Source organism: Podarcis muralis, chromosome 17 (assembly GCF_964188315.1).
Source record: "Podarcis muralis chromosome 17, rPodMur119.hap1.1, whole genome shotgun sequence".
NCBI lineage: Eukaryota > Metazoa > Chordata > Lepidosauria > Squamata > Lacertidae > Podarcis > Podarcis muralis.
The window spans coordinates 19,880,898-19,908,670 of NC_135671.1; the positions used below are offsets into that span (position 1 = coordinate 19,880,898).

The following is a 27,773-nucleotide window of genomic DNA, read 5'->3' on the forward strand; positions in this document are numbered from 1 at the left end:
TACACCTAGAAGAGATGGTGAGGGGGGGAGGCGGGAAACCAGGCAGCTCCTCTGAAACCACCCATTCCCAGCCTTCTTAAAAGTGGTGACTAGGGTCATTAGCACCGTGAAGGTGTATTATTTTCATGCTTTATTAACTGCTTCATCGTCCAGGGCGGCGCGGGGGGGGGGGGGCAAGAGGAGACAAACCCGCCAAAGAGGGAGGGAAGGAGGGAACGGCGGCGGGTTTTAGGACAGCAAGGAGCTGGCCGTTGTATCTGAGCGTAACGGGATAGCGGAGAGAAGGTCCGTCCGCCTCTGGGCCCCGTTTTCCCTCACCGAGCGGAGCGCGCGCGCCTCGAAGTGCGCCGGCGGGGGAAGCGGCGCGAGGCAGGGGGTCACCAAAGGGAGAGGTGGAGCTGCTTCTTGTCAGGACTGAGAGGAGCGCGGAATAAAGTGGCGCCTGAGGTGGCAAGCGTGAGAAAAGGAGGGTCACTTTCCAGCGAGACCGCCTTTGTGTTACACGTGCAAAGCATTCAGACACCTTCAACCTGCCGCCACCCCTCTTCTCTCCCCACCCCAACCCCTTTCTTGGTGGTAAAGCGCCAACAACCGTCTCGAGACGATAGTTTTTTCCGCTCCCTGGGCGGTCTTTCCTTCCGCACCTCAGAGCGCCCCCCTCTTCCTTTCCCCTGCGGCTTTTGGCCGAGTATAGGCAGGCACCGGCGAGCGAGAAAGCAAGAAAGCGCCTCGCCTCGAGCCACTGCCAGCCATCAAGTGGCTCGTTAAGGAAATGCAGGTGAGTGTGAGGAGAGCGGCTTCAGCTGCTGCTGCTGCTGCTGCTGCTGCTGCTGGTAGTAGTAGCGGCGGCGGTGGGGATGTGCCCGAGCGAGGGAAAGAGAGAGGAGCTCGTGTTTGCGCGTGCAAGGAAGGGGACGCTTTTTGTGTGAGCGTTGCTGCTGCCGCCCCGCCGCCGCCGCCTCCTTTCCCTCTCGCCGGCGGGAGGAGCGCGCCGGTTGCCTCTCTCTCCCCGCGCCCTGCGTGGGTTTCTTCGGAGAGCTGCTCTTCCACAGCACCGGCGTCGACTCCCCGCTATCCGTTTGCTCCGCTTCTGCCAAGGAGCTCCTTGACTTCCCAGCCTGCGCTCGCGCGCACACACACACAAACACACACTCCTCCTCTCGCCGTCCCTCGCCTTTTATTTATTTATTTTGCCCCCTTCTTTCTTTCTTTTAAAAAAAAGAGAAATCTTTCTCCTCGCCACCACACTCCTCCTCTTCTCTGGCAGCCTCAGCGCGAGGGGAGAGTTGCAGGTACCGTCTTCTTCTTCGCGCCCTGGCAGAGCGGCGAATTGGGCACGGTGCGCGCGCGAGAGAGCGAAAGACCCTCTCCTGAGTTATTTATTGAGGGGTGGGAGAACGGCACCCGCTTGGCGATTGCGAGGAGAGAGGGAGGGGGGAAGGAGAGCACTTGAAGCGCCCGCCCGCCCGCCTCTCGCCCCTCCTCCCGCCTCTCGCGCTCTTCTCCCCCTCCCTCCCCCGCACCCAGCCCTCCTCGCACCCGCAATCTTCTCTCGGCACCAAAACAAACCTGCTGGGCGTGTGACATGTGGTTGTCTTTGCAGTTCATTCGTGGCCTTTGTGGAATAGGAGCACTGCTCGTAAGGTGACCGGCAGGAGCGGAAAGGAAAGACTCCTTAAGATTTTCCGAGCTGGCTGCATTTAGTAAGTCGGTTTTCTTTCCTCCTAGACTCTTTATTTTTGTGTTTTGTCTCTTTCATCCCGTCTGCCCCGTAAGCAGATGCGATGCTGTACATACAACATCGCGAGTCATGTAACTTAGGGGCGGCGGCGGCGGCGACCATTGGTAGTGTGCATGGGGTGGGGGGGTGGGGGTGGAAAGAGTGCATTGATCTTTTTTTATTCCTCCTTTTTCTATATCGTGAAGCTCAAATGTCAGAAGAGTTACAGGAGCAATGCTGTTGCTTTTGCTGGAGATGTTAAGTCCCGAGTTAGGACATATAGGAACATTCATCTGAACCACCCCCCCCCCCCCGTTTTCCAACAAAGAGATGTTCTTCCGTAGACACCTAGAGGATTTTAAATGGAAAGGTAGCACTAGGTGTCAGTTAAGTCTTCAAGTACCAATACATGGTAGCAATATAGTCTTGTGGTTTACTTGCTTGGATACAGTTTGTCTTTACCTTAGCCCCATTCTTGGCTACCCTTGCCTTTTGAGACAGATTCTCAAATGTTAAGCATTGCCTACATCAAAACAGTGTTTTGGTTTGAAAGTGGCACACGCAGGACACAACTTAGGCTCCAGATGCGGTGTTATTTTGTGCTGAGAATCTGTGTGTCCTGTGGGAGAATGAATTTCGACAAGGCCATGGAGGCTGTGTGATTGAGGTTAGTTAATGACAAGGAAGTAAAAGCTTTGCCTGACACAAGGGGTACCATCTTGGAGCCTAAGAAACATCTCTGCATATAAAAAAAAAGTTTTAAGAGCCTTATTCCACTAGGGTCAGACAGACGGATTGTAGCTGGTTTCGTTTAGGTTTTGTTGACCACCTGAAGGGGATCTGAGGATTAACTTATTGCAACTGGACAAAATAATGAGCAGTGAACATAGCCAATTAAAAAAAAAAGAGTGTGTACACACAAACACATATACAGAGAGAGAGAGAGACTATGTTTTCAAATATTTAATAAAACCTTTGTCAGTGGAAATAGAGTTGAGTCAGTTCTGAATGTACTAGGTTGAATCAATAACATCTCAGCATTGTTTGTTATTGCCAAATGGATTTTGATTAGAATAATTTTGTGCTCCTAGGCAAAAAAAATTGGTACATGCTGCGGATCGCAATATCTACAGTCATGAATTAAACTCTTTTTTTCTTCCAAAATAGAAACTACCTGTATCATGAAAGATGATGTGGCAGCAAAAATTATTTAATATGAGTAATGCTTTCATTGTTTTAATATTCCCAAGGTATTGAAGATTCACTATTTTCAGAGTTCCAATACCCTAGACAAACTATATTGAACATGCATTGCTCCCAAGTTCAAGTGTGACCATTAATGGTTGATTTTGAAAGTTTCCTCCTTATACTACTGCCAATGGCTGTACTGAAACATGAAAGTTTTATTTCTTGCAAAACTGATTTTCTCACTAGCACTTCTAATCAGATTTGTAATATGCACTGTGCTAAGGCCAATTAAGCAAAACTGGCTTAAGATATTAATACTAGCACAAAGTATTGCTTGGCATGTACAGTGAAGTCAGAATTGCTTACAGTTACCATAAACATAATGATGGGAGTACTAGGAGAGCATAGACTGCTAGTTCTAGGAAGAATGAATTCATGTTGGCTTCATGGTAGCTGGATTAGAATAGTTTTAAACAGCAGCATTTGTGGCCATTTAAAGGTTATTTAATGGTCTCTGAAACATGAAACAACTGAATGTAAGAGAGCTTTTCTTGCAAAAAATAAGTGTCTTGTCAGGAATTGTATTGAGACTACACAAGATGGTCAGGTTCGGTTGGCTTATTAATAAAAGTGGTTCGCAACACATTAATGTATTCAGCCAAGCCAAGGGATTTGTTTGCTAGTTTTGCAGAATATTGTTTAGCACAGCAGTGCTGACTATTGTTGTTTGAGACTAGGATGCATTATCATTTTTTTTGAAGTATTTTCTGGAAACTTTTTCTTTCTTTTTGGGGGCATGTTTTTTGAATGAGCACACATTTGATGGGAATGCTGAACCCTGTCTTTGAAAATTATATTTATATCGCTGGAATGACTTGATAGAATTTTCCTGAAATGTATACTTGTGCATATCGTGTTTAATATCATGCAATTGCATTTTGATAATATAAAATACAGGTGAACAAGAAACTGTTGTGGGCCAGTGCATTAGGGCACAGAGGAATTATGGGGGTAAAACCCTCTTCCCCTTTTGTGCTGTGAAGGTACTTGCATTTTTGAAGAGGATAGAATAAAGTTGCTGGTGTCAGCAGTAATGCATTTCATTATGCAATTGTTCTTGTTATTCAGATCAGATAATGGCCTGATGAAATACATAAGCAGTCTACAGGGAATGAATGATTAATTTCTCTAACGTGTGCTTACTATAGGACTTCTAATAAAGTACTGTCTACCAGTTCTTGCTTACAGTTGCAGTTAGTGGAGAAAAAATAGTATTCTGTACTTACTGTTGTTGTGTTAGTAGCACTCATTTATTCTGTTAAATAAAAGAGAATCCTGAATTCAATAAGTTTGGCCTAATTCGTAAGAATAATAAGGTACAGCGATGACCCACCAATTCATTTTGTGTAACCTGTGGGTGTTCTGAATAAGCAAAAAGCAAGCAAGCATGATGCTCATGTAAAAATGGCATATGAAACATGTTGTTAAACACAGAACGTCTAGATATTTCTTATAACTAGGTGTACCTTTCAATAACTTTCTTCCCAAGTTAAAAACAAGCAAACATCCTAACATAACTACTAATGACTCGAACACAAAGCATTCTGCCAGTTTCAGGAGTACTCTTGAAAATTATTGAAAGTATTCAGTAAGTTAGATTCTTATCGTTTGTCGTCCATGGGCATTGCATTTATGTTTAGTATGTGTCATGAAAATCGACTAATCTGTTTAGGATAAGCCGTGAGGATTCTTTTTCTTTTTGGAGCAAAAGAATTTAATTTGTCAAATCAACTCCATGAAAACGGAGCATAAACAGAGATGTTAAGAGTATCAGCTGTTGGAGCCGGTTAACAATGTTTCACTGAGTTCATTCCAGCAATCTGCTGCACCCCCAACCTACCCCAATAGTTATTGTTGGAGTGACAAATTTTGTAAAGTACTTAAACTGATAATTTTTTTACCTCCAAGAACTAGTAGATAATTCACATACTTTAGAGGTCTTTCAATCCATTTTACATTTGTCTCCCTCCCAACAAACAGATGCTTTTTCTTTTTCTTTTTAAATTAAATCATAAAATGCATTTTTTTTGTTTTTGAAAGTTTTCCTGGTTTTCTTTCAATCAGCACGAGATTCAATTTTAATAGTTTTCTGGTAGGATCTTTGTTGAAGTTGACGAAGAACTGTTTGTTTTAGGCAAAATTAAACTGAAGGAATAATTGCATCATTTGGCAAGGCTCTAAACCTTTCTGGCTTTGTAATGTAAATTTCAGGGTGTTTTTCTATATAAAGTGAGCACACCCACAATCAAGAAGATAAAGGAGAGTCTTGTTCACAATGGGTATCTCAATAATAAAGTTTTGGATTAGCACAATATAATAATTATTTTTGAAATTCTAAGAACAGGACTTGTGCAGCTTAATCTTATATATCTACTAAAAGATCATTGTCAGTTCAATGGGACTGATTCTCAAGCAAGCATGCATAGGATTGCAGCCTTGGTATATGAGGTACTTTTTAATGAGTTTTGTAGTAATAGTGGCTTTGATACCATAACAGTATATGTATTATATAGTGTATTTGTATATGGTGACCTGAGACAACACTATAAAGTGCAACGCTAATATTTTTAGATACATTACCAAGTCAACATGTTTTAACCGGCAAACTACTGTGTTGTGGATGAAACTGGGTTCTCCAGTTTATCCTAAGATGTATCAATTGAAGTTCAGCTGAGCATTTGGCCCTAGTTAAGTTAAGCAATTGGCCTATTAAAAATTTAAAGAACCACTTCTATTAATGCTATCATTTATCAAATTGCAGTGAATTTTTCAGTTGTCGGCCACTGTTAACTGGAAGTGCAATTCCACAAATTGCAGCTGCTATTAAATAAGTTTGATGTCTTGTGGCAAGTATTCGTGATAAAAGCTGCAAATAATTCAGTCAAAATAAATGATACAAAAAATCAAAGCACAGTGTGAACAATGCTCAAAATTGATAACTAATTTGTTGTAATGAAGCTGTGTAGAATGCCTGCTAGCAATGAGCAGTGTGACATCCTATTCATGATTAATAGATATGTTTTATGGGCCCCATCCCTTAATCTCTAGGACTGTAAGTGACAATAAGGTTAGTTTCTATATATCAGGAGTCATGGATCAAGTGTTCACAGAGCATAATTTTTATGTAGGTGGCAATTTGGACAACTTTGGACTGGGGAGCTATGTACTGTAATCTTCATATGGGTTTGGTATGTAGAGATGATATATTTGAGCAAATCTAAATTGCATAGGTAAAATGATTCTAATGACACTTCATTAACTGAAATATCTACCATGACAGCGATATGACCTCTTTATTAATTCAATTACTTTGTAGAGTGATAATATATTGAAAAGTTTTACAGTAAAGAATGCAGTCACATGGAGCACGTTGTACTTCAAACATCCTTAACTAGACGCGTAATACCTGGATTTTAAATGGAGCTGATGGCATCAGAATGTAAAATGCAATTCGGGATTTGGAGCCATCTCCAAGTATCACATTGAAAAATGACTTGCTGTATACTGAAACTCTGTAACGTAAGGCATGCAAACACTATGCAACATGCTTTAGGTAAGACACAGAGTTGCAAATTTGGCCTTTGTTGTTTTTTTTTTTTCCCCCTTCCAGGTTGCTCTTTCCCTTGTGTGAAACATGAATGAGAGCAGGATATTTATTGTGCAAACTGGAATTCAAGACTTAAGGCAGAATAAGGCTGAAATACATACACATACCTATTTGGTATGGAATCTTATTGGGCACAGTGGGGCTTCAATCCAAGTAAAGATGTATAGATAGCCATAGATTTGGTTTAAAAACTAATGACCAGAGTTTCGGTTCTTCCTGAATGAGATATAATTAAACAAAGGGTGGGGGGCTTTTAGCTTGTTGTGCCCAAGTTTTTTACTAAGCCCTGGAAAGCAACCTGAGAAGCAATTGATCATGCCTGCTTTGAGAGAGGACATAAGCACCTGTGCTTATGCCAGGTACCTTGACTGCTGTACTGATAGATGTCCTCCAGTTTCTCAGTTGTGTTCCTTCTCTGAGAAAGAGGCTTCCGCCCACCAGCACCCCTTCTCAGGGCAGTTGAGTATTTATTTAGAACATCCGTTGGTGTAGAGACCTGAGCTTACAGTACTGTTGTGAGATGGCCAAGGATAGTGGTAGTAGTAGTAGTAGTAGTAGTAGTAATAATAATAATAATAATAATAATAATAATAATAATAATAATATAATATATTTATACCCCTTCCATCAGGCTGGGTTTCCCCAGCCATTCTGGGTGGCCTCCAACAGAACATTAAAATACAATAACCTAACCTTAAACATTAAAAGCTTCCCTAAACAGGGCTGCCTTCAGATGTCTTTTTCTTTTTTTACATGTCCTTTTCTTTTTTTCATTACTTTAAATTAATTAAAACATATGCAACAATTACAGAAAAACAAAAAATAAAACAAACAACAAACATTTAGAGAATGGTGTCTGAGAACAGCAACAAAATTTTGTCAAAGGATATATTGCTAAGACCACCACCATTTTAACAAACACCAAATAATGGATAGGGTACCATCCTTTGTCTGGATCGTTGGCCATAAAGAGAAATATATATTGTATCAGCAGCAGTTATGGCCTACAGGAGTTTATATATTACATGTGTTTTTCTTACCCGTCAATGTTTATCCAGCACTCTGCAACCTCCCTGGCGGTGCATTTTCCTGATCTCAGAAAGCTCCATGGAAGGAGCTACCTCATGACACCTTCCTCTGGGCTTTGATTACACATGGGCCTCCAGGAAAGCTGTAGAGTTCAGACCACTGGTGAGATTATTTGTAGAAGGAAAGAGTGTGGACACTCATAATCACCCCCCTTGACCATCTCAAAATTAAGGTAAATACATATAAAATATTGAACCCCGCCCATAGGAATTTCGCTCAACATATGCTCTCTCCTTTGATAATCTCCAAATGTGGAAAATGATTTTTCTTTCTTTTTTTTCTCATGTGGAAAGTGATTTTTCTTTCTTTTTTTAAATGCAGGATGACAGAGCCATATTTCCCTCAAATATTGTGCTTGATGTTTCCTTTTCTCCACAACCCACTATCAAATACTGTATTTTCATGGAAAATAACATGTTGCATTAAGCGTCCTCTTCAACAGAGAATACACCTTGCCAGTGCTGGAGTCCAGATGATAGGCTTGTTAATATATGGGCATTCATTAACGGCAACTGAAAGCCAGGGTAGGATAACAGCTATTTCAAACTTGGTGAACAGAATAAATATTGGTGATCCTGAGGGGGTCACATAATCTAGGTGAAGCATTGCAGGACTGCTGAAAGTGAAGATACACAAGGGAACTTTATTTTGCCTAGGCAAGATTTATCTCCCTTCTGGTCCTGTCCCCCCCCCCCCCAACTCCAAACACTCAGCTGGACAAGCCTCTTTTAATAAGTGTTTCTGTGACTCATAGCTATTTGTCAAACTCCTGCTAACTAATGTTGGTAGTCTTATTCAGCACTTCATATGCTTTGTCCAGGGAACTTAAGACATTCTCCTTGAATTGCACTTATGGTTAAAATGTGTTGGTGACTTCAGCTACAAGAGATGGGAACAGGGTAGTTAACTCCACTTTCATATAAAAATCAGGGTGGGATTGTTCACATTGGATACAGGACACGATGCGACACAGAATTGGAAGTTACAATTCTTTATGACTGTATGTTTTTATTTTAAGTTTAATAATTATAATTCTGCCTGTCTTTGGCAAAAAAAGAGCTATCACAATATCAATATGCTATATTAGTACAATCAATTCCTGGATAAGAGGACAGGCACACACATTTTCTGCATGTAATTTTATTTTGAAATAAAAATGCAGGAAGCAGAACACACACACACAACTATAATAATACAATTAAAGGAATAAATAAACTAATTAATTCTAATTAGAATCACTTATGAGACAAGTGAGTCAATGACTATATATATATATCACACGTATGCATCATTGTCAGAAGAAAATATAGCTAACTGCATTCCACTGAAATTTTATCAGAAATGTGAAGTGCTTCTGCACATGAATTAAATGGGAACCATGGTGCCATAAACCACAGACACACACACATGAGGATTCCTGGCTTGCTTTATTTTCTGAGTAAATTTTATATAATGATTGTCTCCCAAACATAATGAATTTATTGCTGTTTAGATGGTTGATTTGGAGACTTCCAACTGCACGTTTTACACATCTTTGTTCCTGTATAGCACTGTCTTTGTGTTAGGAATCTAGGATTATTAGGTTCAAAATGATGAATAAACATATCTTTTGGGATTACTGAGATCTAATGTGGATAAATTCCTAGCAGTGATCAGAAACCAAGTTCCCATCGAATGTATGAACTAATCTGTTTGCACCCTACAACAATACTGGCTATAGTTGGGGTGTATTATAGGAAGTCTTGCCTACTGAGAACTTTCAGTTGTATCTAGCTTTGGGTTGTATAGCAGGCATGGTGTAAATATACTCCATCTGATGGTTTGAGTAACATATACTACATCTTTGTCATCTGTTTCCATGGTAAAAATAATTACAGTTATTTTCTGGTATGGGCAGGGGGAATTGCTCTGAATATTTTTGGGAGGGAATTGCCACTTTCCTTACTGAGTCACTAGGAAGTGCAGCTAGTGGGAAGCTGTGGAAGAGCCTCATGCCACTTCCCAGAATGCCTTGCAAGTGATGGGAAATGATGTACTGTAGTATCACTGGCAAGTCATTCAAGGGAGTGTAGGGGGTGGGAAGCTGTGAAAACAGTATTGCACCCACTATCAATAGTGTGCAGTTTTCTTTTTTATGTTAACAAAGCAAGTAAAATGGGAAAGCCTTTGCTTACCTTGAAAAAGGTTAAGTGGCAGCCCCCTCCAGAATCCCCTGCTCCATAGTTTTTCATGGTTTTCATATCACCCACCCAAGAAATTGTTAAAATAAATTTTTACTTTAACTACAAGTGATAATAGTGTATACTGTAGCAAATACTGTCTTGTCATTCATTAAAAAAAATCTGTGCTGTTGGGTTGTCAGTGAAAGGAAGAACTTCTCATGTCATTATCCAAATTAGCTATGCTAGAGCTTCACTTTTTAATGATTGTATATTTTGGTAAGAAACTTTTCACACCATTATGACATGGCTTTTCATGGCAAACCTATTTGCTTACTGAATCTCTTTTGAAAAAAATAAACTCATTTGCATTTATTCATTTCAAATTTATTTCCATAGAGTTCAAATAATTCTACTTCAATAGTTTCAAGAATTTTCATTGGAGGGCAGTGACAGTTAATTTATTTAGAGATTAACAGTTCTTATTTAAGAGAAAAGTGTATACCAAAGTTTGATGCTCTCGAAGTGTGGACTTAATTTTTTTTAGGTTGTCTAATATAACCAAACATTGCTACCGAAAGATTCCCTAGGTATTATAGTTGCCCTACTCATTGATTATCTACTCAGAGAATGATATCCAACAAATATTGATTAACTGCTGGGAGGGAAGCCTGATAATACATAAGGAAAGCCAACTAGATCAGATGAAAGGTCAAGCTCACAAAGGTCAAGCTAGTCCAGCATTTTGTTCTCACAATGGCCCACCAGATACCTATGGGTAACCCACAAGAAGAACATGTGTACAATGGCACTCGACCGCGTGTGATACCCAGGAACTGGTAGTCGGGGCATACTCCATATCCATTATTACTAGTAGCTACTTACAGCTTTATCCTTCAGGAATTTGTCAAATGGTCTTTTGAAGCTATAGCAGTTGGTTGCCCTCACCAAATCTTCAGGTAGCAAGGCCCCCTAGTACTTTTCCTTTAAAGCCCAACCTAATCTTGAACCTCAGTGTTGGCTTGTTATGATGAGTATGCCAAGTTTCCTACCAGACATTTGCAGCATGAATGTAAAATGTGGCGGCGAAGGGAGTGAGCAAGTGCCAACCAAAATCTCAGTTCCCACTTTTTTGCCTCACTTACCGCTCCTTCATTTCCTGTCCTGTAATTTTTGTTTCAGCTTTACAAAGAAGAATAGGGTTCTGTTCCAGTAATGGTTCTTGTCTACAAAAGCTAGAGAATGAATGTGAAGAGCAGCTTTCATCTGCCTTCAAAAACAAGGGATGCAAATCTTCAGACTATACAAATGATGCTCATTTATGTGAGAGCTAAATAAATTACCCATAGAATCTGAAGTGCCATGAAGGAGCATAGACATTCTGGAAATCCTTGACCTTCCCGCCAACTTTTATGCTATGTTGATATTTTGAAAATTAGGAAGTAAATTTGAAAGGACCAAAAGGATAGCTCCTTAAGTGGAATAGTCCTTAAGTTAATAGTCACAAGCTTTAACATTGAAATGTTGCATATTGAGTTTCCCAGCTATATGAGGGGAAATGGTTTAGGTATAAGCATTGGGTGTGTGTTTGTATTGTTTTAAAAACCATTTTTGGTTTTTCCTACATGAATGTGAATCATATTGAGACTTATGTCAAAGGTGATTTTTTCAGTCTTTCTTGTGAGAATACGTTACCTTTTCATTTATATTGTTTTCGCTTATACCTACAATAGCTGTCCATGGCACTTAGTGATGTCATTGCAAAGGCAAATCTAACAGATTATATAGCATATTGCAGTCATCCCCTGATAGGCATCCCTATCATTTATTTTATTTATACAAATATTTATATACTGCTATATCACCAAAATGTATCAAAGTGGTTTACAACAGTAAAAATATGCCTTGCTTAAGAAGAAAGAGGCTGCTGTCAGGGGAAAACTAGGGCTTATGCAACTATATCAAGACCAAAAAAAGTTGTCGAACAGTATTCTAAAGATGTAAATATTTATATAGCTAAGATGCATATATCTATCTATCTCTATATCTATCATCTCTCTCTCTCTCTCTATATATATATATATACATACATATACGTAGATATAGATAACTTATTAGATATATAATTAGTTATGAAGCTTATTAAAGATACATAACTTATTAGAATCACTATTTTAAATCTAACAATTAAACTGAATAAGATATGGCACAGTCCTAATAAATACAAATATGCAATGTGAAGTTTTGTGATGGAGAGCTCATTCTGTATGAATTTCTTTTAAAATAACAGAAGGCAAATGGTGAAATCCAATCAGGATTCAGTGAAAATGAACACCTAGTTAAGTGTGTGTTGTTTCTGCAAGTATCGATATGCTGGCCATTGGGCCTACAACATCTAAAGATTTCTAAAGTTTCCACCCTGAGGCCAGCCTATTGATTCACACACTACTTATATTTTATTTTAGGATGATAGTCCTGCTTTAAGTACGGAGTACTGTATAGAATAAGGTGCAAGACAAACTGTGTCATTTCTTTGTAATTATAAGTGAACTTTCTCCATCCATTTAGAGGTAGTGATTTACTTCAGAGGTAAGCTTTATTTAGGCATCCAGTTTGCAAGAGTGTGAGCAAACATGCCAGGGGAAGTGGATGCATGATGTGCTGCTAAACTCTGCTCCTTTCAGTATATCACCTTTGTACTGTTTCCCAACCCTCTGTAAGTAGGAGGGCAGATGTCTGTGGCATGAGCTTCCATGAGTAGAGGAGGTTTCCCATTTCTGATCTTTGCCTTCAAATTCTTAGAGGTCTGTGAACAGTACAGTGGTGATGCACTTGAGGGCACAGAGCTTGGCACCTCCTTCCCTCCCCTTCACATGTTTACTTATGCTCTTGAAAATTGAACCTCCAGCCATAAGGGCTTGTTGCAGTGTGCTTTCCCTGTTTCATCTGATGAAATCATCTGGCATCCCTGGTGATGAGAATTATCTGTGGGATTGAGTGTAGGTATGTTGTAGGTATGTAGGTATGTTGTATGAAATGTATGTTTGTATGTGTATTAATGTTGAATTATTGTAACAATAAAAAAAATTAAAAAAAGGAAATGCATTGTTTTCCAAATATGAAACATAAACAAACATACAAGCGAAAACCAAAATTATGTTAGATGACATTTATTCAGCATAAGGGTCAGAGAAATTCAATAATATCTGAAGATGCCCAAAGAAAAAGTGCCTGCATTGATATGTCTGTATCATATCTGATATCTGCATAGGGAACTTTGAGTGACATTTATATCTACTGAGCTAGGTGGCCTCAGTGCTTGCAAACAACTTTATCACAAAAAGTCATGCTCAGATGATTTTCCACCACACTGTGGATGAGAAGTCAGAGAGCTATAATTGCATGATTGGTATAATGAAACACAAGGACCAAAGGACTTGAGAAGTGCCAGGTGGGTGCGATTCAGTAAATATATATATATATTTGTGGGTCCTTGTGTTAATAAAAATGTAGAACACCTGTGTGCTTTATAAGCTTTGTGTGCTTGTAACAGCATTTAATGAATCAAAATGAATCAAAATTAGGCACAATATTTGCAAGCAACACATTTTTTCTCTTCTCCTCCTTTCTATAACTACATTTCTGTAGCAATTACTCTGGCAAAAGCTGTAAAGCTATTTGAAAGAAATAGGATCAAATTGGAGCTTTCCTTCACTTGCTTCAAATCAGAATGGCATGGATAGTCTGAGAAGAACAGGGCATGGGAGAACTAATCCTACACTCTCAACCATTCTCACTTTTTTCTTGCTGTGTCTGCACTGTTTTTCTAAAGAGTGACTGTCATGCACAGCTCTGATCACGATGTTGGAGAAGCCTGCTCCAAGCATCCTGATACCATGTTTTGGAGTAGTTATGTGTCAAACAAGGTGGAATAGTGATAGATCTCTGGCTGGATTTCCCGCTGGGTTAGAGCTATGGTTTTCAGGGAGAAAGAATTTGATGTATGCCATAGGGTAATCCTTAACAATGCTCAAAATTAGCCAGGTGCCAGGTGTATTCTGCCCGACATCTCCACCAACTGGGGATCATTCGATCTGGACTGTTTTCACACACTAATGCCACATCCTGTAGAATTCCATCAGCTATATTTTATCTGTACAATTGGAATGAATTTCAGGAACCAAAATGCTGTTTTTTCCAGGAGCGGTCACCATTATGGAAATGAGGTTGGAACAGGCCAATATATATGTGTAACTCTCCCTGGATCAAGTGGCTTTTCTTCTTTACGTTGTCAGTGTTCTTAACCCAGCTCAAAGTTGTCATCTGAACTGGCCAGATGTTTAACTGATAATCAATCCCAGTCAGTCCATCATTTGAAAAATAAGACTTTAGAGCCGTCTTACCCCAAAATGTCAACTAAACTTTGGAGAACTGCTGCTAGGAAGTGTAGGTAATTCTGAGCTAGATGTGTCAATGGTATAACTCAGTTTAAAACAGGTTTCTGTGTTACTTAGCTAACAAAATGGATGTTTTATGAACTTCCATACTATTTCCCTGTCTGCACTTTGTCACTGTAGCTACTGCAAATGACCTGAAACTTCCTGAAGTGGCAGCTATAGAAGTGAGTGACTGACGTGAGCAGAAGCACCCTCTGTGTCTTTAGTGTCCTAAATTCTGGTTTAGCAGATTGTATGATAGGCAGAAATCTGTATATCAGTGCTCATCAGCTGGACTCACTGTTGCTGTAGCAGGCTTTGCACGTGCCTCTTTCTAATCCTGTTATTTGATTTTCTCAAGTTGTGTTTCATTCACTATTTCACATTTTGGAGACGTCCATGGTATGTCGTTCTTTCTGCTGGACTTTCCCCACAAAAGGCTTTGGGGAATTTAGTCTTTTTCATTCATAGACTTATGTGGATAATTTTATCATTTATGCTGCCACATGTTGCTGAGAGTATTCTAGTAAATAGACTTTTGTGCACCTGGCATAAAAATCAGTAAATACTTTAAAAGCAATCTTCCTTGATCCTAATCCAGGGTCTCCAGCTTTCTCTGTCCTCTCGGTATTTTTTTACTCTTTTTCATTTTTGCTGTCTTATCATTACTGCATCTCCCCAGAAAAGAGACATATTTTGACTGCCTCGTACATAGGGGGGAATCACCCATTCCCACCCCCCTCTGAGTAATACCCCTCCCCACCTTCTCACTATATAGAAGGATCTGGCAACTTCTGTTTCAGTGTATCTGAAGAAGTGTGCATGCACACGAAAGCTCATACCAAGAACTAACTTAGTTGGTCTTTAAGGTGCTACTGGAAGGAATTTTTTTTGTTTTGACAAGGGATACTATGGAAAGCATTGCTATTTGTTCTAAGCAGCTAAAGATGATGGGTTGGTTTGTTTGCTGTTTGCATATTCTTCTGTACCTTCCTCACTATATTAAAAAAAGGATTGGCAGTATCCAGAAGCAAGTTGTTGGAGGGGTTAAACTTACGGTACCTTCCCTGCAGCGAATGCGGTCATAAATTGTGAGCTGTGCTGTCTGTGTAGGCCGGAGGAAAACAGGGTGTAACTGATGACTACCCTGCAGCATATATTTAATTTCATGCAACTCACGGGACAATCAAGTTGGAATGGGTTGCTGCTGTTTTGGCTTCTTCACACCAGGGAAGTGGTGGCTTGAAGTTGGAGGAGTCAGACTATGTCCTGTCAGCATTTCCACTTAGGCTGCAACTAGGTGGGGAAGGGAGACATATGGTTCCCATAAGAGAAGGATCTCCCTGGATGTTATGGTTGCCTGGATGAGATTACTGCCACTGTAAACTTAGGAAATGTAGAGTTGCTAGATATTGCAAAGGCCTAGGACAAGCATAGGCAAACTCGGCCCTCCAGAGGTTTTTTGGGACTACAATTCCCATCATCCCTGACCACTGGTCCTCTTAGCTAGGGATCATGGGAGTTGTAGTACCAAAAAATCTGGAGGGCTGAGTTTGCCTATGCCTGGCCTAGGAGGTAGAGATTTGGATTTTAAACTCCCAGCTACCCATGAAGCTTGTTTGGGTGATTTTGGGCACATCCATAGCTTTGAAACAGCTGTTGCAACACGAAAAAGAGTGGGCAATATAACTGATATAGGAAAAATGACAGATAACAAGGTTTAAAATAATGTCTTAACATCAACAAAGGAATTCCAACCCCTGAGTTGTTTTTAGCTTCAATGACAACAATGTAAGCAGGTGTCTCTCTTATTGTAGATTAGAGAAAGTAGCCTTAGTCCCCCCGCCACCTGCACTGCTTTCTTAAACAAATGTGACCTGTTTTCTTGCTAACACCTCTTCTCTTGTTCTTATTTTTCTAAGATGCACGCTTAAAGTCTGCGTAACAAAACATGTTGTGCCTTTACAACTAGAAATTTGAAAACAATTCAGCCATGAATAGTCATGGGAATTCATTAATATTAGACACATTCTGATAAGTATCTGATGTATGATATCTTCCCATTCCCATAATTTCAAGTGTGAATGCTGCATAGGCTGATATTAGATAAAAGGACTTTAAGTGTTAATTGGATTATTTTCCTCCCAAATCTCTAATGTGTGTGCCTTTCTCCCCAATACCTTCCATTGCCTGCTGAGTTAACTTCAGTGTGCATTTAGTTGCAAATGAGAAATCTGAACTTGTAGAAAGTGCTAGACAGAATGGCTGTGTGATGCAAACATGACCACTAGGGAACTTTGTAGAACTGCTAGGCTACTTGTTACAAGAATAATTGTGTGCCTTTCTACAGTGAAGGTTTTGAAGAATAAACATTGGCCTGGACAATGTTTAAGCAAACTGAACCCGATGTTCTTAGAATTAAAACATCTCAGGTGGTGAGATGTAAAGTCATGTTAGGTTAGGGATGCCTAATAGCATCTTTAGTAAGCACTATTGTTTCTGGGTTGGCGAAAGCAAGAATAAATGCATCTTTCGGCACCTGCCCAAAATGACAGAACTTCCTAGGTGAGATTCACCTAATCCCATCAGTGCAAGCCCTTCACAAGGACTTCCACTTCTGCAATGGGGCTTTCACCCTCCTCCCCTTGTGGCCCCTTGCACCTGCTGATGGGGGATGGGTTCAGAAGAACCCCCATAATGTTGTGTGGGGAGGGAAGAGTGGATCATTCTACCTGGCAAGCTACAATGCTCATGCTGATGGGACATTTGCTATAGCTCAACATTGAATTTCATCCCCAGGGTTCTATACCCTAAGCTAACAACTCCATTGCCACATTTTTGGTGAGCCCTTGCCCCAACCCCAGTGTTGTTAACTTACTGATGGGCAGGACTCCGCTTTTTGCAGTTGTTTAACCAGATTGGCAGGTGTTATGCCAGGACACAGAAATTGCCAACTTTATTGTAGCTTGGCCTTAACTAGCTCAAGTTCGCTCATATCCTGCCCATGTCCCCAGCTGACTTTATATGATGCTGTTCAAATTTTGAATTTTAGTTTTGTCATATAAGTGGACAGCTTGGAGGCAAATTTTAGTTAAGGCTATGATTCTCAGCAATAATATAATCTGAGGCACATATTAGGCAGATATTTTAAAGAAGAGGTGGCAGAAATGAAGAACCAACAGGGGCAGAATAATGTCATGAGAACGCAATACCCTTTGAAAAATCACATGTTTAGCACTTTCCTCAACTTAGCAAGCATTTTTGTCATTAACCTATGTATATTTTTATTGCCAACACTCTTTCCAACATTAATTTGTTGATAAGCAGCTTAAAGGTTAGAAGGTTTTCACTTCAACACCACATACCATCACATCTGTGCATTTTATTTATAGACAGCAAAGTGTTAATTAAGAGTTTTATTTGACCTCAGATTCTTACAGTTCCGCAAATGTATCTCTCTCTCCAAAAATTTCAGCTCAAGAACGGCATAGCATATGAATGCTGATCACATTTAATGCTGATGTTAACATATGGTCTAATTAAAAATTATAAAAAATAGTTCAGAATTTAAATAATTAAACCAAACTGTCATATGGGCATTTGAAATGTTTGCATTTTTTTTCTGGGTGTCCCCCCCCCCCCCCCGACAACATAGCAGTGAAATCTTCCATCACGTCTGTTCCTTTAAAGTGCAAATTATTCAGTAAGCAAGTAGGATATTTCATTTAGTATAAATCCTGGAAAACTTGCTCAGAATCATATCGATCCTAACTTCTGGAAATGTTTCCAGAAGGTGGACTAAAAAGGGGGCAGGACATCTTTTCTGGCAATACATGATGTCATTGGTTAGTGAAAAAGAACAATAGACTAGGGGGCAGTCTTATCTTGAACCGGACTGGAAAGCGATCAGGCTTGACTTGCTCTCTGTACTTTATCTAAAGTTATGACCGCCTCCCCCTCTAATCCTAATGAGGGTTCAATGTGTTTGGGAGTATTAATGCTGTGAGCTCTTACACCTTATGTTCAGCCTGTGTATATATGTGTAAATGGAACCAAATCACAAAGGCACCACAGACACCACTGACCTTCATTCTAAGAAAACACATCCCAAGGTGCATCGTCGTCGTCGTCGTCATCATCATCATCATCATCATCATTTTATTATTTATACCTCGCCCATCTGGCTGGGTTTGCCTAGCCACTCTGGGCGGCTCCCAACAGAACACTAAAACAGAATAAAACTTCAAACATTAAACACTTCCCTAAACAGGGCTGCCTTCAGATGTCTTCTAAAAGTCAGATAGTTGTTTATTTCCTTGATATCTGATGGGAGGGTGTTCCACAGGGTGGGCGCCACTACTGAGAAGGCCCTCTGCCTGGTTCCCTGTAACCTCGCTTCTTGCGGTGAGGGAACTGCCAAAAGGGCCTCAGAGCTGGACCTTAGTGTCCAGGCTGAATGATGGGGGTGGAGATGCTCCTTCATGTCTACTGGGCCGAGGCCGTTTAGGGCTTTAAAGGTCAGCATCAACACTTTGAACTGTGTTCAGAAACGTACTGGGAGCCAGTGTAGGCCTGGCACCCCTGAAACTTCTTGCAACGTTGGGATGTCTGAGGTACTGGTCGGAGAGGAATAGCAGTTCACCTCTCTCTCTGTTAGCTACTGGTGGCAGAAGATAATTACATGGTGATTATTAATCACTCTGGAGATAAGGGTGATCTGGGAGTGCTCCTCAAATGCTTTGATGAAAACCGATTTTTCTGCTTTCTATGCCTGGAGGTTTGGACAGGAGTAAGAATGAACTGGCAAGTTGAGGAGTTGTCATTGTGTCCAAACACCATGTAATAGGTAGGAAAGACCTGCACCTTCTCCTTATAAAACACTTCTGGGACAAAAAAAAAGCAGGTGCAATATGGTTGACATTTCTCAATAATAACAATTAGAGAACCCATCTTGGACTTTTTGTGGGGGAAAAGAAATGAATGATTCTGAGGCACCTTGACTTGATTTAAGGGAAATATTCTTTAACAGAAAGTGGAGGAGATGGATGTTAGCCTAGACTGAATGTTTTAACCAATCCTTTTTTATGTAACTGGCAGATGGAAAATTTGAATTTTTCCTTTTGTATCCTTTTCTAATATTTCTTTTTCTTCTCTGTCTCATTGTCCCTTTCCTTCTATTTTCTTCTACTTTATTTGGAGTCCTATGTCTGGGGCCTTTATTAAAGTCCAGAGATTGTATACTCATGGGGGTGGTAGATGGTTGATGGAGGATCATGGATGAGAGACAAGGAAATATCTGTCTCCCAAGGAGAAAGGGAAGATCGCAGGTGAGAGCTGGGAGAAGTTACTCTTCTCTGTGGGTGGTAAGGGCAAAATGCTTCACCCCAAAATACTTCACCCCCTTCTATGAGTAAGTTTCTGGAACTATTTGCTGGAACACTGAGCAGGGCTTTCATTGCTGTGTCACCCACCCTGAAAAATTATCTGCTCAGGGAGATCCATCCGAGGCATTTCTCTGCTTTTGTTTTAATGAAAAGTGAAGATAGTGTGCTTGTTTACCAGAGGTCTCTTTCATTATTACTACAGCTGCTGTTTACCTTATTATACTTTTTATTGGAGTTTTGTGGTTTGAAAGAGTAAATTTTTTAGCTGCTCCGGTTTTAATGGAAAGGCAGCTTAAACTATTTAAAGTGTGGTACCAGATCTGTTATATCACCTTGGTTGTTCTACAAAAGAAAGTTTGAATAAAAAGGATGTAATAAGTTGTCATTAAGAATGGAGGAGAATTTTGCAGATTACTCCCTATACTAAAATAGCAATCTCAGGTGCTATGCTATGCAATAAATTCACAAATCTACCAGTTTCTGAAATCCATTTTAATGTTGCTCAAACACATTCATGTAGAAATTCTCCATCTTCTTAGTTTAAAAACAAACAGGTTTTCTTGTTTTTGTTTTAATTCAAGTCTATTCATGCAGTTATTGAAGTTGTTTTTGTATTCTACTTCTATTATGTGATATTTATCAACATTAAATTTTAGTTTCCACTTGTCAGCCTAGTTACACAGTAGAACAGAATTCATTTACATTTGACTTACTGCCTGCAATGTGTGCAGTATTCGTCCCAATTTTATGTCATCAGCAACTTTAACAATCTAGGTCAGTTATAAAAAGTAAGAAACCGCAGAAGCTCTAGTAACGATGACCCTAATAAGACCCCAACTATTTTTCTCTCTCCCACTTTGAAGCATACTTTGAAGAAATGTTTTATCTTCTCTTCCTGGTGTAGTAAATAGAAGTATTTGGAAACATAGCTTTTATTCTTGAAAAATGAATCATTTTTACTCCATGTTTTCATCCTCTTAGAATAGAAATGAACATTATCTTGCTTGGTAAGGAGACTGAAAACCTTTGGGAGAAAGGTCAAACTAAGTATTCTTAGGGCCCTAAACATAAAACTTTAATTTTTGAGTGAAGCTGTAAAATGGCCTCATTTGCACAAGCTGGTTCCTATAGCTGGAAATTCTGTTCACTAGCTCCTGGATCCTGTTCACCTTCATCACCAGCAAGGCTCTCATGTGCTAATCTAATCTCCAATTCAAATCCATTCTGCTTTTGCTACCTTATGTTTAGTGAATCAATTAAGGGCAAACACGAAGTCAGTCAGTTACAATTTCTCGTACTCACCACTGTGTTATCCTGGAACTGGCACTCAGGAAATGAATATTTTGTGGCTTCTTAGCAATTTCAGAATGGGCTTCTGACTACTACTACTTGTTGTTGTTTAGTTGTGTCCAACTCTTTGTGACCCCATGGACCAAAGCATGCCAGTCACTCCTGTCTTCCACTGCCTCCCGTAGTTTGGTCAGACTCATGTTGGTTCTGACTACTATAGGCTTTGGCAAAAACCTAGTTGGGAGTTGTTCTTCTGCTTGCCAGGCAGAGCTATCCCAAGACATTTTACTGCCTGAGGCAAAGAATAAGATGGCACCATGACCACTCTATCCCATGTATACAAGATGTAAGTACACTCGTACCTTGTTTCTCGAACGGAATCCATTCCGGAAGTCCGCCCGACTTCCGAAAACGTTCAAAAACCAAGGCGCAGCTTCCCATTGACTGCAGGAGTTTCCTGCACTCAATTGGAACCTGTGGAAGCAGCGTCAGACGTTCGGGTTCCAAAGAACATTCGCAAACTGGAACACTTACTTCCGGGTTTGCTGTGTCAAAACGTAGCAAGGCGTTCGACAACCAATGTACGACTGTACTGGCAGATGAATATTAGATCAACATTGGTGATGGAACGGTGCCCTCCATCACACCTGGGGGCAGCAGACAAGCTTAGAGGGTTTAGGGCAGCCATGTGGCACACACAACTCTGTCCTCCAACACATTGTCATTGTTCTCAGCCCCCTCCTTCAGTTATCCTAGTATTAATCATAGGGCCAGCCTTGTGGTGGGCAACTTACAGATTTTCTTCTCCTGCATAACTGGCATAATATTTCCCCCCAGAGATATAATCCAAGGGTGATTCTGCAACTGTCCTCTGGAGAAATGCAGTTGTATCTCCCCTTCTCCTCCCCTGCAGCCACAAAAGGTTGGGAGAAAGTGTAATAAGATCCAGAATTTCTTATGTTTGGTTTCTGTTACTCGATGAAAAATTCTACTGTATTGTTTCAGTGCTTATGGGTTTCTCTAATTCCTATGTTTGATCTGATGTTGATATGCTGAGTGATTCATCTTTTAATTATTTTTGAGCAACTATATTTTAATTAATGTAAAAAAAAACCATGTTAAGTTAATTACAAGTACTTGAGTGCCCTGACCTACAAGGAAAATAGAATATAATATATGTTATGTAGGAGTACCAAATTTTAACCGACAGCTTGTGTGCAATAATTCTAAGAATGCTAACCTAAAAATCAATTTCACTGAAACCAACAAGGCTGATTTCTGAGTAAACATGGTTAGAATTTTCAGTGTTGATGTATGTGTGTGTTATATACACAAGAGAATACTACATTTTAAAAATAAAATAAAATATTCATATATGGAATTGAAAAACTTGCATCCTGTCTTTTAACACAAGGGGGGGTGAAACAGTGGGGAATACAATTAAACATCAGTGTTAGCATAAAAGCCAAAGCTAATAAAAAAATACACCCCTGCTTAAACAAATGTATATTTACTACATGGTGGAAACTAAAAAGTAATGGGATCAGCTGAACATGCTGTGGGAGAAAATTATACAGCCACGGTATACAGGCTGCAATCCTGGGCCCCCATTGATCCAGCTGGTAGGCATTAGTTCAAACCTCTATAGGTTTCTCAAGTTAAACATTATTGGAATTTATGCCTATTTACCCATTCCCACAAACAGATAAGACCAATGCAATGGGGTCTTATCTGTTTGGACAATTCCAGGAGTACCTCCTCACACTTGCCATAATGTGCAAGGGATATATATAAATAATAAACCACATTCTTTATTACCACCACCCTGCTTTTCCAGACAAAGGGCCCAAGTTACTTATTCTTCTTAAAGGTACACAAACAGAATTAGTATGCTTGGAGCTTGTTTAATGGATGAATATACAATTTCTCTATCAATTGCAGCTAAGACTGTAAACCATTCTCAACAGTGCACTGTACCCTCATAGTTCTGGTGGTAGGTGCAAAAGCTAACACAATACCTGCAATATTTATACCAAATCTTCTTCCTGAGTGTAGAAACTATATTTGCTTAAAACATACTTAATGATTTCCCACTCAGAAACACTATCGTTTCTTTTAGTGATTTTTTTCTGGGGTTACTCAAAGGTGTGCAGAACTGCCTCCCCCCATGTTAAAAGTGTGGCACTTACTATAACAACTTCATGGTGATTACTGGCAACTTCTTTTTATTTTATTTTCCTTTTTAAAAAGCAATGGTTTAAGTTCTATTTTATGCTGAATAGAACATAAACATTAACAGTTATACAAACTGTCTTGCCTGCCTGCTGTGAGATGTGGGGATGTACTGTATTAGCTGTAGGCCAGGAGGTCAGCTGAGTGACAGAGAAACTCGAGCTGTTTACATTGCTCCAAACAAGAGGCGATTATGTGTTTATATAAAGGAGCGAAGGCATCGGTAGCCAGTAAATTCTAATTGGTCAGTTGTGGACATTCTGCTCCATCCCATCTGGTCATCACTACAGGCCAATGAGGGGGCAGGATTCCACTCAGATTTAAATGATTGGCTGGGGATGGAGGGGAGGCAGGCTGGAGAGGATAACAAGCTAGCCTCTGGTAAAGCTGTGCAGGTGTTGGTTAGTTGAAGGCAAAGCTGGAAGTTGGAGTCTGGCAGTCGATATTGTTATGAGCTTGTGGGATGTGAGAAACCCTAAATTCCTGGGTCCAATCTAAGTTAGAATTAATCAAGGTTTGGAGAGGTAAACTGTGCCAAGCACTGAACCCCAGGATTCAGGGCTTGAGTTAAAAAATAATAATCATTAGAGGAACATAGCCTGAAAGTTCTTTATGCAAACAAAGGGGCAAGGAGATGGGTGATTAACAAAGCAGTTGCTCTGTGCCAGACAGCAGAGGAGTGTGAGGCTATCCTTCCTCAAGATAGGTAGTTAGCTGGAGACAATAGGCCATAGTTTTCCAGGACTGCAGTTGGCAATGATGTGCTGACCAAAAACAAAAGCTAGGGAGCATGACTGATTTTTGTTTCGGAACCAAGGCAGTTGCACCTTTGGGAAAGATGCAAGAGACCCCTTTGGAGTGTAATGGTGGGAATCTCTCCATCATAGACTCAGGCTATATATGTTATGTAAATAAACCATATATCATAAAGACACAACAATCTCCACTGTGCCTCATGTGCAAAACACAAACCTGGACCCATGGAGTCTCACATCACTTGGCAACTAGGGTGGTGTGCAACAATATTAAGGGGTTTGGGTAAAAGGGAGCTGACAAGACTACAGCTGAAGAAGAATAACTTCTGACTGTAGAAGCAACCTTCATGAGAGTTCTATTGCTAGGTGTCGGTAGGATTTCTGGCAATCTGAGGAAAAAGTAGTTGATGGACCAGGAGAAAAACTGCAGGGAAAATCATGAGGGAGAAGAGATGGTAGATCTGGCTGGAAACTTCAGATACAATACTCGGTGCCTAGTTGGTGAGTGTTAACTCTGGAGAAGTGTTACTGGGAAATTGGCTTAAGATTCAGAAACAGTGATGAATTGATGCTCACACAGCTCTCAAAGTGACAGGGACCCTGTGCTATCCTTAGACATATCATTTGGAATTAACAGTAGCCTGCTTGTTTGTACATTCCTGTTCAAAGGCACTGTAACAGTTAGCCAGCTAGGTCTTTTAAGTAACCACACCTAAAACTATCACCATCTGTTAGTACTGATAATTTTTAAATATATATATATATAATCAAATTTATTTTTGCAGTATATTTGCAGGGTATCAAATGGTTAAGAAAAACAGATATTAGGAAAAGCATGGAAAAGCTAAGTGTGAGCTAGTGCTCAGTAATTAAGGATGAAGGATTTTCCATATCTACATTTAGTGTTCCTCTGGAAGGGATTAAATCAATCATAAAGTGAGGCTACAATCCTAACCCCATGTGCCAGGGAGGGAGCCCAAATGAACTGAGTAGCACTTATAGTTATGCTGTGAGCTTTCCCCCATTTTAACACCCTCTTCCTCTTGGCACAGAATTAATTCCTTGTACAAGACAGTCAAAGCATTGTCGGTACATCATGTTTTTGTTTAGATCAGAGCAAGTTCTGTGGCTTGACTAACAGTGATCTTTATCTTAGTCTATGACTGGCTGACAACCATTGAGATAAACCCATTCCCTCTTCGGTTGGATTTGGATTGAATCCAGAATTACTGGAGCAACAGCTTCCCTGGATCGCTGTTGGAGCTAATGAAGATGCCGGGAGTATTTCTAATATGGATTTCACTGTATCTTCAGACATACCTTTTGAACTTTCATCTGATCAGCATCTGGAAACACATTTGCATTTTCTACACAGAATCTTAAGTGATATCTTATTTTTTTACTAAGGGCTTAGAATAAAAATCAGATTGAATTTCAGAGCATAATTAGATGTGTGTCTGATTATGTACAGGGTCAAGGACAGTTGCAGGTTTATGAGAATAATGTAGGTGTTTAAAAGCCACAATTAATGTGTCAACTACACATATTCCCTGATATACTACCACTTTAACAGTTATCAGATGCATATTGTTTTTCAAATGGAACAGAAAGGACAAGCAAAACAGTCCCTAGATGCAGAAGGATCACCAGTTGCCAGTGGGAGCCCAACCCACTCTCTATTAAAAAATTAGATAATTCAGTTGTGCAGGATGTTACAACAAGTGCCTTTTGCTTTCCATTAGTTCATATTGTGCATGTATGTTTGGGATTCCTAAGCAAGAAACAAAGCTGTGTTACAGAGTGATACTTCATCCTTAGATCTTGATCATATATTCTTCATAAATTATATTTGAGTCCTTGTGGGAAAAATCAATGTCTCCCTCACTTACAGTCATACTCTCAACACAAACAACAACTTTGCCTGGGGTTCGTTCTTATGTTCTTGGCCTTGACTGAATTCTGTTCATGGTGCAAAATTATTAGATGAGGCAGTTTCACTGTCGAATCTGATCTCAAGCTCGATGTGCTACCACAAGCCTCTAGATCCGTGGTTCCCAACGTGAGGCACACGGAGCAGGGGGGCATCAGGATTTTGAAAATGCTTACGTGGGGCATGGCCAAAAAAAGGTCGGGAACCACTGCTCTAGATAGTTGCACAAGGATGTGCCAAACTGCAGCTTAAAGCCCTTCAAGTTGAAGTTGAATGCTGGTGGAGTGTAATCGAAATCAAGAAAAATAAATCACATTTGAATTGTTAACATTAATGTAGAAATTGGGTCATAAGTTTTGAGTTCAAATAGGTCAACCGTGATCTAGTCAAACACCCTCTTCAGAGACTGGGACATAATTTGTAAGCTGTTCCTTTCTTCTAGAGAAGAATCTACCAGAAATTCTGTGTTTCATATGAGAACATAAAACCACCCTAGACCAAAGTACCATCTTGTACAGCATCCTGTTCTCACAGTAGCCAAAAGATGCCTTTCAAAAGACCACAGGCAGGGCAACCCTCTTTCCACTTTTAATTCCCAGCAACTGGTTTTCAGAAGTATACTGCTTCTGCCACTGGAACTAGTACAAAGCCACAATGATTAGTAGCCACCAGATTTATCAAAACTTCTTTTAAAGTCATCCAGGTTGGTGGCAATCATTACATCTTGTGGGAGTGATACCTAAACTTTGTGCTCTGTCAAGAAATGATTTCCCTTGTCCTGCTTCTCTCAAACATTCAGCTTCATTGGGTGTTCCTTGGTTCCAGTATTATAAGAGAAAAAGGTTTCTCTAGTTGCTTTCTCAACACACTGCATCATTTTATGGGCATTTATCACACACAGCCCTTAGTTGCCTGCCACCTCTATGGCAAGGGTGCATTATCTTTGTTTTTGTTCATAACTAGTAAAACAAAGTAAGGTTAGGACACATCGCTTGATTTTGCACATCTAACTTGCATGTTTCAATCAGAAGAAGTTCTACTAACAGAATTAAACCTACACATGGTCCTTGCATATTTTATATATGATAAGTGTGTCTGGACTGCATGCTGTATGCAGAAATATACAAACCAAAGTACGTATGAGTTCATTCTTAATCAGTAAGGGATATTTAAAAGATTTTCTATGATAGGCTCACAAAGCACTGACATCCAAATTGCATGCAGAGAAAGTCAACAGAATTAAGCATGCCTAATTCAGCATGGGATCACACTGTCATCTGGATCTGCCTATATACAAATCAGATGATTTCACATTGTATGTTGAATGCCAATTTGCAATGGCAAGAGATGCAGAAACACAACTTTTCCCTTTCCTTTTTCACAGATTGTGGCCTCCCACTCTCAATATGCATTATGTTGGGAATGTTTGAACTACAGTTCTTCTGAACCACTAGCAAATGTGTTAAGCTAAGCAGCTTCCAATATGGTTTCGAATTGGATGGGGGACCGCAAGTTGAGATTCCTTCATTGCAGGGGGTTGGACTTAGATGGCCATCAGGATCCCTTCAAATAATTCCATTATTCTGAATTTGGTGACTATAGATCTTTTAATGGCCACAGCTATAAGCACACTTCAGAATTATTTCCAATTTTTGTGTGAATTGGTATAGGATGTAATCAATGTTAATTATGGTGTAACCCACCCACCCCAGCCTTTATTAGTCATTCTATATGAGTTCCCTTGTGCAGCTATTAAGAGAGGCTGCACTTCATAGCTAGTAGTTAAGTCCATGAACTGGAAGTCCATTGAACAAATTTTTATTTATACCCCGCCCTCCCCAGCCAAGGCCGGGCTCAGGGAGGCTAACAAGCAATAATAAAAACAAGTTGAATGAATGCAACTTAAAAACAAGATTAAAATAC

At 39.9% G+C, this 27,773-nt stretch overlaps 1 protein-coding gene across 25 annotated transcripts in view; it reads left to right on the top strand.

Annotated features, from left to right (window-relative positions):
- Positions 1–1,684: 1,684 nt before the first annotated feature.
- Positions 1,685–27,773, top strand: part of PTPRD (protein tyrosine phosphatase receptor type D) — a 1,167,048-nt gene continuing 1,140,959 nt past the window's right edge. For all 25 annotated transcript variants that reach the window (XM_077921375.1, XM_077921383.1, XM_077921379.1 and 22 more), the window contains exon 1: positions 1,685–1,703. The gene's annotated coding sequence lies outside the window, so the exon portion shown is untranslated. The remainder of the gene's footprint in view (positions 1,704–27,773) is intronic.